The sequence below is a fragment of the Oncorhynchus nerka genome, linkage group LG19 (genome assembly GCF_034236695.1).
Source record: "Oncorhynchus nerka isolate Pitt River linkage group LG19, Oner_Uvic_2.0, whole genome shotgun sequence".
Classification (NCBI taxonomy): Eukaryota; Metazoa; Chordata; class Actinopteri; order Salmoniformes; family Salmonidae; genus Oncorhynchus; species Oncorhynchus nerka.
In genome coordinates this window covers 11,709,188-11,727,684 of record NC_088414.1, presented here as the reverse complement: position 1 = coordinate 11,727,684, position 18,497 = coordinate 11,709,188, and the positions used below count along the sequence as shown (strand labels likewise).

At 44.1% G+C, this 18,497-nt stretch overlaps 1 protein-coding gene across 7 annotated transcripts in view; it reads left to right on the top strand.

The window, feature by feature from the left end:
- LOC115101047 (putative golgin subfamily A member 6-like protein 3) overlaps positions 1 to 18,497 on the top strand; it is a 44,521-nt gene that overhangs the window by 12,928 nt on the left and 13,096 nt on the right. For all 7 annotated transcript variants that reach the window (XR_010459895.1, XR_010459894.1, XR_010459896.1 and 4 more), the window contains one exon: positions 18,207 to 18,396. The gene's annotated coding sequence lies outside the window, so the exon portion shown is untranslated. The remainder of the gene's footprint in view (positions 1 to 18,206; positions 18,397 to 18,497) is intronic.

Below are 18,497 nucleotides of genomic sequence, written 5' to 3'. Positions count from 1 at the left end.
GCGGGCAGGTTGTTGGGCGGCCGGCCGTCACAAGACGCGAGATTTCATCTGGAGAGAGAGGGGAGAAAGAGGTCAGAGCACAGGGTAGGGCAGTGTGAGCAGAACCAGCGGTGTCGTTTGACTTAGCAAACGAGGATCGGATGTCGTCGACCTTCTTTTCAAAATGGTTGACGAAGTCATCTGCAGAGAGGGAGGGGGGGGGGAGGAGGATTCAGGAGGGAGGAGAAGGTGGCAAAGAGCTTCCTAGGGTTAGAGGCAGATGCTTGGAATTTAGAGTGGTAGAAAGTGGCTTTAGCAGCAGAGACAGAAGAGGAAAATGTAGAGAGGAGGGAATGAAAGGATGCCAGGTCCGCAGGGGAGGCGAGTTTTCCTCCATTTCCGCTCGGCTGCCCGGAGCCCTGTTCTGTGAGCTCGCAATGAGTCGTCGAGCCACGGAGCGGGAGGGGAGGACCGAGCCGGCCTGGAGGATAGGGGACATAGAGAGTCAAAGGATGCAGAAAGGGAGGAGAGGAGGGTTGAGGAGGCAGAATCAGGAGATAGGTTGGAGAAGGTTTGAGCAGAGGGAAGAGATGATAGGATGGAAGAGGAGAGAGTAGCGGGGGAGAGAGAGCGAAGGTTGGGACGGCGCGATACCATCCGAGTAGGGGCAGTGTGGGAAGTGTTGGATGAGAGCGAGAGGGAAAAGGATACAAGGTAGTGGTCGGAGACTTGGAGGGGAGTTGCAGTGAGGTTAGTGGAAGAACAGCATCTAGTAAAGATGAGGTCGAGCGTATTTCCTGCCTTGTGAGTAGGGGGAAGGTGAGAGGGTGAGGTCAAAAGAGGAGAGGAGTGGAAAGAAGGAGGCAGAGAGGAATGAGTCAAAGGTAGACGTGGGGAGGTTAAAGTCGCCCAGAACTGTGAGAGGTGAGCCGTCCTCAGGAAAGGAGCTTATCAAGGCATCAAGCTCATTGATGAACTCTCCGAGGAACCTGGAGGGCGATAAATGATAAGGATGTTAAGCTTGAAAGGGCTGGTAACTGTGACAGCATGGAATTCAAAGGAGGCGATAGACAGATGGGTAAGGGGAGAAAGAGAGAATGACCACTTGGGAGAGATGAGGATCCCGGTGCCACCACCCCGCTGACCAGAAGCTCTCGGGGTGTGCGAGAACACGTGGGCGGACGAAGAGAGAGCAGTAGGAGTAGCAGTGTTATCTGTGGTGATCCATGTTTCCGTCAGTGCCAAGAAGTCGAGGGACTGGAGGGAGGCATAGGCTGAGATGAACTCTGCCTTGTTGGCCGCAGATCGGCAGTTCCAGAGGCTACCGGAGACCTGGAACTCCACGTGGGTCGTGCGCTGGGACCACCAGATTAGGGTGGCCGCGGCCACGCGGTGTGGAGCGTTTGTATGGTCTGTGCAGAGAGGAGAGAACAGGGATAGACAGACACATAGTTGACAGGCTACAGAAGAGGCTACGCTAATGCAAAGGAGATTGGAATGACAAGTGGACTACACGTCTTGAATGTTCAGAAAGTTAAGCTTACGTAGCAAGAATCTTATTGACTAAAATGATTAAAATGATACAGTACTGCTGAAGTAGGCTAGCTGGCAGTGGCTGCGTTGTTGACTTTGTAGGCTAGCTGGCAGTGGCTGCGTTGTTGGCACTACACTAATCAAGTCGTTCCGTTGAGTGTGATAGTTTCTACAGTGCTGCTATTCGGGGGCTAGCTGGCTAGCAAGCAGTGTTGATTACGTTACGTTGCGTTAAGAGAACGACAATAGCTGGCTAGCTAACCTAGAAAATCGCTCTAGACTACACAATTATCTTTGATACAAAGACGGCTATGTAGCTAGCTATGTAGCTAGCTACGATCAAACAAATCAAACCGTTGTACTGTAATGAAATGAAATGAAAATGTGATACTACCTGTGGAGCGAAGCGGAATGCGACCGGGTTGTTGAGTGAGGAAGTTCTATTCGGTAGACGTTGGCTAGCTGTTGACTAGCTAGCAGTGTCTCCTACGTTAAGGACGACAAATAGCTGGCTAGCTAACCTCGGTAAATTAAGATAATCACTCTAAGACTACACACTCTAAACTACACAATTATCTTGGATACGAAGACAGCAAAGACAACTATGTAGCTAGCTAACACTACACTAATCAAGTCGTTCAGTTGAGTGTAATAGTTTTTACAGTGCTGCTATTCGGAAGACGGTGGACGTTTGCTAGCTGGCTAGCTGGCTAGCTGCTGGGCAGATAGCAGTGTGGACTACGTTAGGACGACGAAATACGATAATTACGCAATTATCTTTGATACAAAGACGACTATGTAGCTAGCTAAGAAGAAATTGCTAAGATTAGACAAATCAAACCGTTGTACTATAATGAAATGTAATGAAATGTAATGAAAAGTTATACTACCTGCGGACCGAAGCGCTCGGATGCGACCGCTCGCTCCAACCCGGAAGTCTTAAAACCACTCAGTCAGATACTTAGATACTTGTATGCTCAGTCAGATTATATGCAACGCAGGACACGCTAGATAATATCTAGTAATATCATCAACCATGTGTAGTTAACTAGTGATTATGATTGATTGTTTTTTTATAAGTTTAATGCTAGCTAGCAACTTACCTTGGCTTACTGCATTCGCGTAACAGGCAGTCTCCTTGTGGAGTGCAACGAGAGAGAGGCAGGTCGTTATTGCATTGGACTAGTTAACTGTAAGGTTGCAAGATTAGATCCCCTGAGCTGACACGGTGAAAATCTGTCGTTCTGCCCCTGAACGAGGCAGTTAACCCACCGTTCCTAGACCGTCATTGAAAATAAGAATGTGTTCTTAACGGACTTGCCTAGTTAAATAAAAGGTAAGAAAAAATATATATTCGGCAAATCGGCGCCCAAAAATGCTGATTTCCGATTGTTATGAAAACTTGAAATCGGCCCTAATTAATCGGCCATTCTGATGAATCGGTCGACCTCTAGAGGAAAGTCACAGCTTTCTGGGAGTATATCATGCATTTCTCACCTCTTAATATTGAGTTCACGGCACCCATTTACAACTGGAGTAGGCTGTAGTTAGTATCGTTTTGATGCCCAGCAGTGTTGCAGTTCTTGACACACAAACCGGTGCGCCTGGCACCTACTACCATACCCAGTTCAAATGGCACTTCAATATGTGTGTCTTGCCCCTTCACCATCTGAATGGCACACATACACAATCCATGTCTAAATAGTCTCAAGGCTTAAAAATCCTTATTTAACCTGTCCCCTTCATCTACACTGATTTGAAGTGGATTTAACAGGTGACATCAATAAGGGATCATAGATTGATCAGGTGAAAGCTATCTCATAGAAAGAGCAGGTGTTCATAATGTTTTGTACACTCAGTGTAGCTTATAGGCCAATATGCACAAAGATGCCAAAAAGAAGTCTGCTAATTCTGGATCCAATTTTGACAGGTTGCACATCAAAATATAATCATGTATTTCCTGGATATGTTCGATGAAATAGCTTCATTTTTTAAAATCATAGACCACCATTAAAGGTCTCGGGCTCTGCCGCTAAGTAACTGTCCATTAAAACATTATCATTGTATTTGTTGTTATCGAGCAAAAACAGTTCTATGACTTTTTGTCCATATCGCCCAGCTGTAGCACCTCCCCAAAAAATAATTGATCGTAATTTATAGCAGATTTATCATTATCGCAAATAATTGTCAATTTATCACGGTCTGGATTTTTGTCATCATCAACTTTGTCACCATGGAGCATTGTCATTATCATCTATGATATACAGCCAAGATAGTGTGTGCGTGTGTAGTGGGCAGAGTAAAGCAGAGTGTGGGGTCCTACCTCAGGTTTGGGGATGAAGGCCCGTCCTGGGATAGTGAAGCAGCTCTTTACAGTACAGAGGTACTGGGCCATGATGGACAGACGACTCCTCTGTCTGCTGGCTGTGCTGGCTGTCAACCTCTGGAGAGGAGAACCCAACATATTTGGTCTGTATAATTTATACCCCTGAACAGTAGATCATTGCTGAATAATACAAATGGAAATTCAGGAAAACCGACTGAGAATAAACAGTACTGGACAGCACACATACTTCTGCCACCTCTTTCTGGAAGGTAAGGGTCAGTCTGGTCCGGCCGTAAACAAAGGGTCCAGTTCTGTTGGATATGTTCTCCAGCCACTTGATGATAAGAGGAGTGGACACACTGAAGGGAAGGTTCCCTATGATATGCAGGTCCGGTGGATCATCCTCCGGGATTGAGATCCGGGCTCTTCGCTGGCCATGGCAGAACACTAACATTCCTGTCTTGCAGGAAATCACGCACAGAACGAGCAGTATGGCATTGTCATGTCAGGATGAGCCTGCAGGAAGGGTACCACATGAGGGATGGGGATGTTTTCCCTGTAACGCACAGTGTTGAGATTGCCTGCAATGACAACAAGCTCAGTCCGATGATGCTGTGACTCACCGCCCCAGACCATGACAGACCCTCCACCTACAAATCTATCCCGCTCCAGAGTACAGTCGTCGGTGTAACTCTCAATCCTTTGACGATAAACGTGAATCCTATAATCACCCCTGGTGAGACAAAACCGCGACTTGTCAGTGAAGTGCCCTTTTTGCCAGTCCTGTCTGGTCCAGCGACGGTGGGTTTGTGCCCATTGGCAACGTTGTTGCCAGTGATGTCTGGTGAGGACCTGCCTTATAACAGGTCTACAAGCCCTCAGTCCAGCCTCTCTCAGCCTATTGCAGACAGTCTGAGCACTGATGGAGGGATTGTGCGTTCCTGGTGTAACTCGGGCAGTTGTTGCCATCCTGTACCTGTCCCGCAGGTGTGATGTTCGGATGTACCGATCCTGTGCAGTTGTTGTTACACGCGGTCTGCCACTGTGAGGACGATCAACTGTCTGTCCTGTCTCCCTGTACCACTGTCTTAGGCGTCTCACAGTACGGACATGGACATTTATTGCCCTGGCCACATCTGATCTGCACAGAATCTCAAACCATGTACTTGAATGTAATCTCAACCGACGACTTGACGTCACGACAACTAGAAGACGTCACGACGACTTGCGGGCAATGGGTTCAGAACAATAATAAATCACTGGCTCAGAACAACAATGACAAAACCTTCTACAATGAAAATATATAATATTACCACCACCCAAAAGGCCACTTGGCGAGTGGGAGGGCGAAGGGGCATGTGCTGGGCACAGGTTGACCCCTGTCTGTGCATGTGCCTGGTCTGCCCTTCTTACATGACAGGGCAAGTCGTTCCACAGCTGTGGGGCTCTGATAGAGAATGCTCCGCTGCTAGCCTTGGTTCTACACCTAGGTATTGTTCATAGGCCAGTACATTGGGAGCAGAGCACTCTCCCGGGTTGTATGTCTGTCAGATAAGAGGGAGCAAGGCAGTTAGTTACAAGTCAAATCTTAATATCGGACCGATACTTTACGGGGCAGCCAGTGCAGTGAGGTGCTCGTACCTTCTAGTGTTGGTTAAAATGTGGGCAGCAGTGTTCTGTACAAGTTGCAGGGTTTTAATTTAGGAACTAGAGCAACTAGACAGGAGGGCATTACAGTAGTCTAACCGTGTTGGGACAAATAAATGGACCAGTTTTTCAGCATCCTATTGTGAAATAAAGTGTTTGGAAAGAAACGTTAATTAGGTGGAAGTACGTTGTCTTGGAAATGCTTTTTTATGTGATCAATGGGTGAAGAGGTTCCATATCATATATCTTTTCATGTTTGGAGTTTTGTGGATGTGCACCATATACTGACACTCTGAATCCAGATGAGTCTTTTAGACATATATGATATTGGGATTACTCCGAATATCACACATGGACATTTCCTGTGGTCGGATATGGACTCATATGATATCCTGAGATATGTGACATCCTATTTTCTCTAATGTTTAAAAATACTGACTGTATACATTTTATATCTGTGGTTTCTCCACACATTCAAGATAGGAAGTTATATTGAGTCCAGATATGTATATAAGGGCACAAGGCGAGACCCAAATGCAGACACAGGAGGCAGATGGTAGAGCTCCGATATTTATTATAACAAAGGGTGTAGGCAAAGGCGGGTCGGGGACAGGCGAGAGTTCATAAACCAGGTCAGAGTCCAAACAGAACCAGACGATAGGCAGTTTCGAGGTCAGACCAGGCAGGGGTCAGAAGCCAGATCCGAGTCCAAAACAGTACAAGGGGATGGGCAGGCTGGTAGTCAGAACAGGCAGGCAGGCGGGTTCAGAGTCAGGATAGGCAAGGGTCAAAACCAAGAGGACTAGAAACAAACAGAGACTGGGACAAATAGGAGCAAGGAAAAACTACTGGTTGACTTGGAAAACTAGACGAACTGGCACAGAGAGACAGGAAACACAGGGATATATACACCGGGGATAATAAGCGACACCTGGAGGGATGGAGACAATCACAAGGACAGGTGAACCAGATCAGGGTGTGACAATGTATCTCTTGGCTGAGGTCCATGTCCGGATTTTGACATGCTTTTTAATATGCTGAAAATAAGGACGAGTTTTCAGCACATGCTCAATAATTTGACAAATATTAACCTCTAAAAGTCTAAGCATTTATTTGACAGAATATTTCATTTGGCCTTTACTGCTATAGGCCATAGAAACGCATTGAAAAACACGTTCATAAATATCAGAGACAGTCCAAAAATAAATAATAAGGAATAAAGTTTTCAAGGGGGGGGGGCAAAAAAAAGTCTTATTAGTTTGTAGCCCAAATGGTTCGGACGCTACAGATTGAAGTTGGCACATCGGTGGTACCGCCTTCAGACGAGTCCCGTGACACCTGTGAGGGTTGTAGAACAAAACAGAGAACACCAACTTGTTCGTGAGAGTCTCATATTTCCATGGAGTTGTCATATTAGCTCGGACCGAGGTTTTTGTGTGAAGAGCAATTTTCTGGATATCTCCTGGTCTGACAAACAGCACTGTAACTAAGCCACTTTCCGCCACAGATGTAGAAGGCCAACACAGGCCGATGCGGTAATTTGAGCCCATACAAAAAACAGATACTGTATCTCTATCTTAAACAGACTGGTTTTGGTGGGGATTATTGTTTATTATCAAAAAAATGTTTTATATTTTGGTATTTTACCACCTTTTTCTTGTCTCATCGCTGCAACTCCACAATGGGCAGGCGAAGGTTGAGTCATGCATCCATCGAAACATGACCCGCCAAACCACGCTTCTTAACACCCGACCGCTTAACCCGGAGGCCAGCCTCACAAATGTGTCGGAGGAAACGCCATTCACCTGACTACCGAGGTCAGCCTGCAGGCTCCCTGCCCGCCACAAGGAGTCCCTAGAGCATGATGAGCCAAGTAAAGCCCTCCTGGCCAAACCCTCCTCTAACCCGGATGACGCTGGGCCAATTGTGAGCTGCCCGATGGGACTCCCGATCACGCCCGGTTGTGATACAGCCTGGGATCGAACCTGGGTCTGTAGTGATGCCTCTAGCACTGCGACGCGGTGCCTTAGACCGCTGTGCCACTCGGGAGGCCAATGGGGATTTTTTTATTTTGTTAATTTGATTGACGTACGGGTGATCTAGGGTTAATTAAAGATATGTTGTATTTATCTGAGTAACTACAATCGAGAACTTTAGGTAATTTGGCCCATACCAGTAGGGCTAGCTACCTAACTAGGCTTGATAGGAAGTAAAAGCTAGCTTGTAGCCTAGCTAGTGTTTTAAAACCTCAAGGTGACAGCTAACATTTTATATAAGCTAACTAGCTAGCAAGCTAACTAACTACCTAGCAACTTGGCTTGCTAGCTAGTTCCAGTAAGTTTTATCTTCATGAATAAAGCAGCTAGAGTAGATACCTTATGGTATGGTAATGTGATATGACAATAACTTCTTGCAATATTGACGCAATTTGGATGAATGATTTATCCATTGACAGTTTGGAGTGAATCATAGACCGACACTCTACTAACACCTTGGGTCTGGACTAGAGGTCGACTGATTAATCGGAATGGCCGATTTCAAGTTTTCATAACAATCCGTAATCTGCATTTTTGGACACCGATTGTGGCCGATTACAATCCACGAAGCCAAGGTGTTGTTGCTAGCTAGCATTAAACTTATCTTATAAAAAACAATCAATCTTAACATAATCACTAGTTAAACTAGTAATATCATCAACCATGTGTAGTTATCTAGCATGTCCTGCGTTGCGTTGCGTTGTATATAATCAATGCGGTGCCTGTTAATTTCTCATCCAATCACAGCCTACTTCGCCAAACAGGTGATGATTTAACAAGCGCATTCGCGAAAAAGCACTGTCGTTGAACCAATGTGTACCTAACCATAAACATCAATGCCTTTCTTTAAAATCAATACACAAGTATATATTTTTAAACCTGCATATTAAGTTAATATTGCATGCTAACATGAATTTCTTTTAATTAGGGAAATTGTGCCACTTCTCTTGCGATCCGTGCAAGCAGTCAAGTTATATGCAGCAGTTTGGGCCGCCTGGCTTGTTGCGAACTGTGTGAAGACCATTTATTCCTAACAAAGACCGTAATTAATTTGCCAGAATTGTACATAATGTAACAGCAATATTTAGACTTAGGGATGCCACCCGTTAGATAAAATACGGAACGGTTCCGTATTTCACTGAAAGAATAAACGTTTTGTTTTTGAAATGATAGTTTCCGGATTTGACCATATTAATGACCTAAGGCTCGTATTTCTGTGTGTTATTATGTTATAATTAAGTATAAGGTTTGATAGAGCAGTCTGAGCGGTGGTAGGCAGCAGCAGGCTCGTAAGCATTCATTCAAACAGCACTTTCGTGAATTTGCCAGCAGCTCTTCGCTGTGCTTCAAGCATTGAGCTGTTAATGACTTCAAGCCTATCAACTCCCGAGATTAGGCTGGTGTTACCAATGTGAAATGGCTAGCTAATAGCGTTTCAATCGGTGATGTCACTCGCTCCGAGACCTTGAAGTAGTTGTTCCCCTTGCTCTGCAAGGGCCGCGGCTTTTGTGGAGCGATGGGTAACGATGCTTTGAGGTTGGCTGTTGTCGATGTGTTCCTGGTTCGAGCCCAGGTAGGGGCGAGGAGAGGGACGGAAGCTATACTGTTACACTGGCAATATTATAGTGCCTATAAGAACATCCAATAGTCAAAGGTATATGAAATACAAATCGTATAGAGAGAAATAGTCCTATAATTCCTAAAGTAACTACAACCTAAAACTTCTTACCTTGGAATATTGAAGTGTCATGTTAAAAAGAACCCCCAGCTTTCATTTGTCCTCATGTTCTGAGCAAGGAACTTTTAAACGTTAGAGTTTTTACATGGCACATATTGCACTTTTACTTTCTTCTCCAACACTTTGTTTATGCATTATTTAACCAAAGTTATTTATTTGAGGTTAAATTGATTTTATTGATTTATTATAATAAGTTAAAATAGGTGTTCATTCAGTATTATTGTAATTGTCATTGACATATTTTCTCTGAAGATGTTTACCTGACACCCAGAATGCTTTGAATGGTGTCAACAAACATGGCTCCACACATAACCGGCAAATAGCTTAGCATTAGGGCTACCGAGTGGCGCAGCGGTCTAAGGCACTGCATTTAGTGCTAGAGGCATCACTACAGACCCTGGTTTGATTCCAGGCTGTATCACAACCAGCCGTGATTGGGAGTCCCATATGGCGGCACACAATTGGCCCAGCGTCGTTCGGGTTAGGGTTTGGCTGGTGTAGGCCGTCATTGTAAATACGAATTTGTTCTTAACTGACTTGTCTAATTAAATAAAGGTAAAATAAATAAAAAATTGCTCATCATAATCAGTACAAGCTTCCAAAAAGTATTTTACACACATAAGTTGTGTCCATTACAATCTATGTAATAATCGGAATGCATGATTTGCTACCAGTACTTGAAAACGTACAAATTAACAGTAAGTAAAATGAACACCAAGGCATTCTCTGATAGTGACTTATTGATACAAGTAGCCCGTGCCGGTGTTATAATACTGATCATTTGTCGCCACATGTGGTTTGTTTACGTTTTTACTGTTGTGGCCACATGGAGTAGCTAGGCCTATAACAGTTCTATCTAGTGGTCTTGTTTGGGGATAACAGTTGTTGACAACTGTAGCATTGTAGCTAAGCCTAACCCTTTTCCTAACCTTAACCTCATTCTCTTAACCTCCTACTTTAGTTCACATATTCTGCTGTGTTAGTTCTCCTAACCTTCCACGTTAATTATCCTAACCTGCCATGTGGACAATCCACCTGTGGAGACAAATGATCAGTATCACCATGCCGGCAGCCAATCGTGTCACCTCTGACACTCACTTGTAGCCCTTCAGTGTTATTGTTTATGTATGTAGCTTAGCTATTGGGGCTAAGTTGTAACATTAGCAATGTCTTTCAAAATGAGGCAACTCACAAATGCAGAAATTCTGGAGATTTTTGTAAATTCTGACAATGATTCTGAGTATGCCAGTGAGGAATCTGACAGTGACAGTGAGGAGCTGCCCCCAACCTTGTGGCCATTGAGAACCCTTAAGCTGAGGACACCTTGCCCACATACAAAGTCCTAGGTCCCTCTGACGATGCTGGTGGTGATGGAGGCACACCAACAGTGGTGTGAAATACAGGAGGTCTGTTGTAGCTGGAAGGCCTCCAGCCATTTCACCCCTCCTGGTCCTGCTGTTGGCTTTGATGAGTCCCAGTCTGGAGTGCAAAGCCCCTTGCCATATCCCTCTGAGGCAGAGTACTTCAAGCTGTTTCTGACAGGGGAGCTGGTGGGAAACATAGTGGAGGAGACCAATCGCTGTGCCTTGGAGCTACAGGAGAAGAGAGAGCCACAGGGAAGGTGGACCACCTGACGGTAGAGAGAAAGATCAAACCAGACTGTGTGCTTGACTATAATTGCAAAATGGGGGCAGTGGCTAAGGTGGATATGATAAACAGCTTTGTGGCTTGCGCTCGGAAAACCACCAAGTGGTATAAGAATGTATGTTTCCATCTGATCGACACCGCTGTCCTCAATGGCCACATAGTTCACCGCCACCTAACAGGTGAGATGATTCCTGAACCAGGTTTTTTGTAATTGGACATACAGTTCACATACAAGTCAAATATAGTTCCATAATGCAATTATATCGACAATATCTCACTCACCTTCCCACTCCCTCATCATCCTCATCATCCTCTTCACTCCCTCATCATCCCTACTCCCTCATCATCCTCTTCACTCCCTCATCCTCCCTACTTCCTCATCATCCTCTTCACTCCCTTATCCTCCCTACTCCCTCATCATCCTCTTCACTCCCTCATCCTCCCTACTCCCTCATCCTCCTCTTCACTCCCTCATCCTCCCTACTCCCTCATCCTCCTCTTCACTCCCTCATCCTCCCTACTCCCTCATCCTTCTCTTCACTCCCCCATCCTCCCTACTCCCTCTCCAAACAGTATGTTGCTAGCAAACAAAAGCTGTCCTCAATATTTGGCATGAACGATGTCCAGTTCCACTCATGATGTTGACAAGTTATGTTCAATATTGTGTGTGTGTGGTTTCTGAAAGTACAGAATGAAGAGGAATTATTAGTACTATAAAATATCAGCATAGCAATAAAACAATATTACAAGTAACGTAATAACTGAAGAACTCCACAAGGGCTCCACAAGGGCAATGAAGTTCCCCAAAGACACAGTGGCTGCCATCATTCTTAAAAGGAAGAAGTTTGGAACCACCAACACTATTCCTAGAGCTAGCCGCCCGGCCAAACTGAGCAATCGGGGGAGAATGGCCTTGGTCAGCGAGGTGACCAAGAACCCGATGGTCACTCTGACAGAGCTCCAGAGTTCCTCTGTGGAGATGGGAGAACCTTCCAGAAGGACAACCATCTCTACAGCATTCCACCAATCAGGCCTTTATGGTAGAGTGGCCAGACGGAAGCCACTCCTCAGTAAAAGGTACATGACAGCCCGTTTGGAGTTTGCCAAAAGGCGCCTAAAGGTCTCTCAGACCACGAGAAACAAGATTCTTGGATTGAATGCCAAGTGTCACGTCTGGAGGAAACCTGGTACTATCCCTATGGTGAAGCATGGTGGTGGCAGAGTCATGCTGTGGGGATGTTTTTCTGCGGCAGGGACTGGGAGACTAGTCAGGGTTGAGGGAAAGATGAACGGAGCAAAGTACAGAGAGATCCTTGATGAAAATCTGCTTCAGAGGGCTCAAGACCTCGGACTGGGGCGAAGGTTCACCTTCCAACAGGACAATGACTCTAAGCACACAGCCAAGACAATGCAGGAGTGATTTCAGGACAAGTTTCTGAATGTCCTTGAGTGGTCCATTCAGAGCCCGGACTTGAACCCGATCGAACATCTCTGCAGAGACCTGAAAATAGCTGTGCAGCAACACTCCCCATCCGTGGCTTGAGAGGAACTGCAGAGATGAATGTGAGAAACTCCCCAAATACAGGTGTGCCAAGCTTGTAGCATCATACCCATGAACAAACAAGGCTGTAATCACTGCCAAAGGTGCTTCAACAAAGTACTGAGCAAAGGGTCTGAATACTTATGTAAATATATCTTTCTTTCTTTTTTTTTTTAATAATAAATTAGGCAAAAACGTCTAAACCTGTTTTTGCTTTGTCATTATGGGATATTGTGTGTAGATTGATGAGGGGAAAAAAACCATTTATTCCATTTTAGAATAAGGCTGTAACGTAACAAAATGTGCAAAAAGTGAAGGGGTCTGAATACTTTCAGAATGCACTGTAGTTCCAGATAGTACACTCTGCATAGTGTTTTGAGGGTGGACTGACTGTATTATTTGGCATTAATAGTCTGGTTTTACTCTCAATTTTCTTTCCGTGCTAGGGGAGAGTGCGAGGACGACTCATGTCATGCAGGTTCAGATAGCCTATTCAGGGCAATTGTATATTCAAAAATAAATAACTTGATAGCTGTTTAGTATGCTGTTGCATTGAACATTTATTGTACAATTATCAATGTTGAAATTTCCAACTTTAATTACTGAACAATGGCAGCATTGCGACACTGTGTATAGCTTTGTGAAATGTTAGGCTTAACATGATCAAACAGGCCTACCAATAAACATTTATCCATAAGCTAAAGCAAAGCTAGACCGTGGCACCACAGAAAGCCTATCATCGATTCGATAGGCATTCGGCATCATAGACATGTCGCAATTTCAGCACCATGGTCAGCGATCGGTAGTCTCCGACCTTGCGGAGGTCCAGAGAAACTGCGTTACGCCAGTGACTGTGTCAAGACTACTTCAGGAGAACTTCAGGAGAACGGCCCGCCATAGTGCCCTCCCGCCGGTCTCAGACAATTCCGCAGGTGAAGAAGCCGGATGTGGAGGTACTGGGCTGGCGTGGTTACACTTGGTCTGCGGTTGTAAGGCCAGTTGAACATACTGCCAAATTCTCTAAAATTCTGTTGGCGGCGGCATATGGTAGAGAAATTAACATTAAATTAGTTGGAAACAGCTCTGGTGGACATTCCTGCAGTCAGCATGCCAATTGCACGCTCCCTCAAAAATGGAGACATCTGTGGCATTGTGTTGTGTGATAAAACTGCACATTTTAGACAGGCCTTTTATAGTCTGCAGCATTTATTGGCAAAGAAGAAATGCTCACTAACAGGGATGTAAACAAATTTGTGCATAACATTTGAGAGAAAAACACTTTTTGTGCATACAGTGGGGCAAAAAAGTATTTAGTCAGCCACCAATTGTGCAAGTTCTCCCACTTAAAAAGATGAGAGAGGCCTGTAATTTTCATCATAGGTACACTTCAACTATGACAGACAAAATGAGAAAAAAATTCCATAAAATCACATTGTAGGATTTTTAATGAATTTATTTGCAAATTATGGTGGAAAATAAGTATTTGGTCACCTACAAACAAGCAAGATTTCTGGCTCTCACAGACCTGTAACTTCTTCTTTAAGAGGATCCTCTGTCCTCCACTCGTTACCTGTATTAATGCACCTGTTTGAACTTGTTATCAGTATAAAAGACACCTGTCCACAACCTCAAACATTCACACTCCAAACTCCACTATGGCCAAGACCAAAGAGCTGTCAAAGGACACCAGAAACAAAATTGTAGACCTGCACCTGGCTGGGAAGACTGAATCTGCAATAGGTAAGCAGCTTGGTTTGAAGAAATCAACTGTGGGAGCAATTATTAGGAAATGGAAGACATACAAGACCACAGATAATCTCCCTCGATCTGGGGCTCCACGCAAGATCTCACCCCGTGGGGTCAAAATGATCACAAGAACGGTGAGCAAAAATCCCAGAACCCCACGGGGGGCCCTAGTGAATGACATGCAGAGAGCTGGGACCAAAGTAACAAAGCCTACCATCCGTAACACACTACGCCGCCAGGGACTCAAATCCTGGAGTGTCAGACGTGTCCCCCTGCTTAAGCCAGTACATGTCCAGGCCCGTCTGAAGTTTGCTAGAGAGCATTTGGATGATCCAGAAGAAGATTGGGAGAATGTCATATGGTCAGATGAAACCAAAATAGAACTCAACTTGTCGTGTTTGGAGGACAAAGAATGCTTAGTTGCATCCAAAGAACACCATACCTACTGTGAAGCATGGGGGTGGAAACATCATGCTTTTGGGCTGTTTTTCTGCAAAGGGACCAGGACGACTGATCCGTGTAAAGTAAAGAATCTTATCTTGTATATATTTGATCTTGTGTTGCGTGTATATTATGTATTTGAAAAAAGTTTTAGTTAGCTAGCTAGGTTAGCCCGGCTAACTAACAGCAAGCGTGAGCTGCCACTAATGTTACCTAACCAATGCAAGAAGGACGAAGGTAATTAATTATCTTATTACTATTGCCTATTGTCACTGAATGTAGCTAACTAACTACTATCCTAATGTTATAAAGCACAAGTAAGGTTAGCTACATAATGCTAGCTACATAAATGGCGTCAGTTGACTAGCTAACATTAATGTTAGTTTGGATAGTCCTAGCTGATCAGCTAGGTAGTTAATGTTCTAGCCAATGGTAGCTAGCTAGTTAACGTCAAATAGCAAGCCATTTGGCTACAAATTAAGCAAGCGTTAACGTTAGCTATCAAACTAGTATTGGAATAGACAAAAGTTATCATACTTGTTGTCATTGGGTTGTGTTAATGCTAATGGAATTTTGTTGGCGCAGTTGTAGCTAACAATAGCTAGCTAGCACACACTATTTGCATTTTATAGGGCGTTCACTCACTGCTGTACAATGCAGAGAAAAACGTGGCAATTCAAGAGGGTGCTACGAAATGGTCAAAATTGAGTTTGGTTTGCCCTCTGTCATTATAAATGACATATAATTAATCATTAGATTGTTCTCTACAATACTATAACCTGAATATACTGTACTTGCCTAACACTGTAAGGTCATATTTTAGCTTGTCATGTTGGCAATAGAGTAAGCTGATGCCCATCTGACCCAGATTGGGATTTAAAATGGACCGATTTTGTGTAAACGACAACAGTGTGATGGTAGGGATGCGGGGCTGTGTTCCAGTGCGAGCATTACATTCACATTTGCAAACAAAAATAGAGTAAAAAGTCACATGACCGAGCAAAGAAGAAAGCTACCTGGGCGGAGGAGACATCTAATTATGAGACGGATCGTAATGAAAGAAAAAAACAACGCATCCAGGAAAAAAATGGAACCCTCATACTTTCGAGACTATCAAAGTCATGGTAATATCGGTAATCTATATAACTAGCAGTTAACGTTACAGTGCCCTAGCAGGTCACGTTGAACTTATGTTTTAGGCTCTGTTTGTACCTGTCTTAGTGGTGCTAAATTAGGAACTTTCAAATGAAGCGTGACATATATTAGATGTCTCTTACTGTTAACCTGTGATTTAATTTAGTCTGTCAGAACTTTCTGGAAGACCATCCCTTAGCAAAGGGAAAGGGCTTACAGTAACTTGATAGTATTTAAAAACATCGAAAAAGTGGACCCTATTTTGAAAAAGTGGACCCTATTTTGTCGGGTCATACTTGAGTCTGTATTTTCAATTGAAGTGTGACATTCGATGCTTATTGATATAAACATGTGATTAATTTTGGTCTCGAGGACATCAGTCCACCCAGCCATAGTGCAACACAGTCCCACTGCAGAGGGTTAATGGCTTACAGTAACTTCGGAATGTTTAAAAACATTGAAGCAATTCACATCAAAACAATAGACCTTATTTTGTTCTGTCGTAGGACCAATCCCTATGCACTTGTGGAGATCTGAGATGATTTGTTGGGCCATAACAATACGGTGAAACTTACATCTGGCCTATCATAGGGTAAATTGTAATGATCACCAAATGGAGTTGAGATTGGGCCATACTTTTGGACCAGAACTTGCAAATGAACACTGGCATGTGACACACTGTAGATGAGACATCTGTTATTATTAACGTGATTCATTTAGTCTCACAGACATTTCTTCAACAAGCGTACCTGCAAGAGTGTCAAGGAGCAGAGGTAAATAAATGGCTTACAGTACATTGGTATTAAAAAACATTGAAGTAATGTATATTGAAACAATGGACCTTATTTTGTGGTGTCATACTTTGCAGCCTGAACTATGTCTTGTGGTTTTGGGGTAGAAGCTGTTTAGATCTAGGCTTGGCGCTCCGGTACTGCTTGCCGTGTGGTAGCAGAGAGAACAGTCTATGATTAGGGTGGCAGGAATCTTTGAAATTTTTTAGGGCCTTCCTCTGGATGGCAGGAAGCTTGGCCTCAATGATGTACTGGGCCGTACGCACTATCCTCTGTAGTGCCTTGCGGTCGGAAGCCGAGCAGTTGACATACCAGGCAGTGATGCAACCAGTCAGGATGCTCTCAATGGTGCAGCTGTAGAACCTTTTGAGAATCTGAGGAACCATGCCAAATCTTTTCAGTCTCCTGAGGGAGAATAGGTTTTGTCTTGCCCTCTTCATGACTGTCTTGGTGTGCTTGGAATATGATAGTTTGTTGATGATGTGGACACCAAGGAACTTGAAGCTCTCAACCTGCTCCACTACAGCCCCGTCAATGAGAATGGGGGCGTGCTCGGTCCTCTTTTTCCTGTAGTCCACAATCATCTCCTTTGTCTTGATCACGTTGAGGGAGAGGATGTTGTCATGGCACCACACCACGGTTTCTGACCTCCTCCCTATAGGCTGTCTCATCGTTGTCGGTGATCAGGCCGACCACTGTTGTGTCATCGGCAAACTTAATGATGGTGTTGGAGTCGTGCCTGGCCATGCAGTCATGGGTGTGACAGTTTCTAATGTTAACGTGATTAATTTTGTGTCAAAGACATCTCTCCACCCAACAGTAAAGCAACACAGTCCCAAAGTTTCTCCACTCGTTCCGCAGTCTCTCCACCCGGAAGCGGAGGACATGTCCTCTGTGATAGTAAATAAACACTGAAGAATACATATTGAGTAAAATGATAATGTTCCATGCTTTGAGGATATACCGTGTTTCTTTAGATTTACATTGTTTACAAACATTTGAGTAAAATGAACTTATATTTTGCGTTCTGGTGGGGTACGACAGTTGAACTAAGCTCATGAGGCATTTATAAGGTAAATTCTTCAATAATCAATGGGTATACATCATTAATTCACAAGTTCAAAAATGGATGTAGCAACTAAGGTGTCACGCCCTGGCCTTAGTTGATTTTTTATGTCTCTATTTTGGTTTGGTCGGGGGGTGAGTTGGGGTGGGCATTCTATGTTGTTTTTCTATGTTTTCTTTTCTATGCGTTTGGCCTGGTATGGTTCCCAATCAGAGGCAGCTGTCTATTGTTGTCTCTGATTGAGAACCATACTTAGGTAGCCTTTTCCCACCTGGTGTTTGTGAGTAGTTGTTTCCTGTGTTTTGGTCCGATCCTTCCTCATTCGATGAAGACGAAGATCGTTACATAAGGATTCTAGCTTTAATCTTAAGAGTTGCTACGTGTTTTTAGGTTATGACGTACTGAATAAAAGTATCATGGACATTATTTACTTGGATAATCACAGATTTAGAGGCAACTTTCATAGTGCATTTTGACAAGGGTGTGTGGATGTTATGGTAAGATTATTCACTAAGCATTGAAACATATTTAAATTAAGTTGACTTAACTGTACCCTTCATACTCGACTTAAATCTATTGCAGGATTCCAAACAACCATGCTGATGAAGCTGGAAACAATTATCGAGAACCAGGTGGAACTGGCAATTCAGAGACAGCCGCTGGAGCGCAAGACCTGCCAGACGATGTCCTGCATAGACCTTGTAGGACCAAGGAGGAGTTGGAGGACCTCTGCAGGAGTCTGAAGGAGGCCACCACAAGATGGAAAGAGATGGTATGTATCTTAGTCTTTGAAAATGTTCCCAGAACTTCCCACAACAATCTGTTGTACATCACAGTATTCGGGATGATGGGATAACTGCCACTCAATTTTGT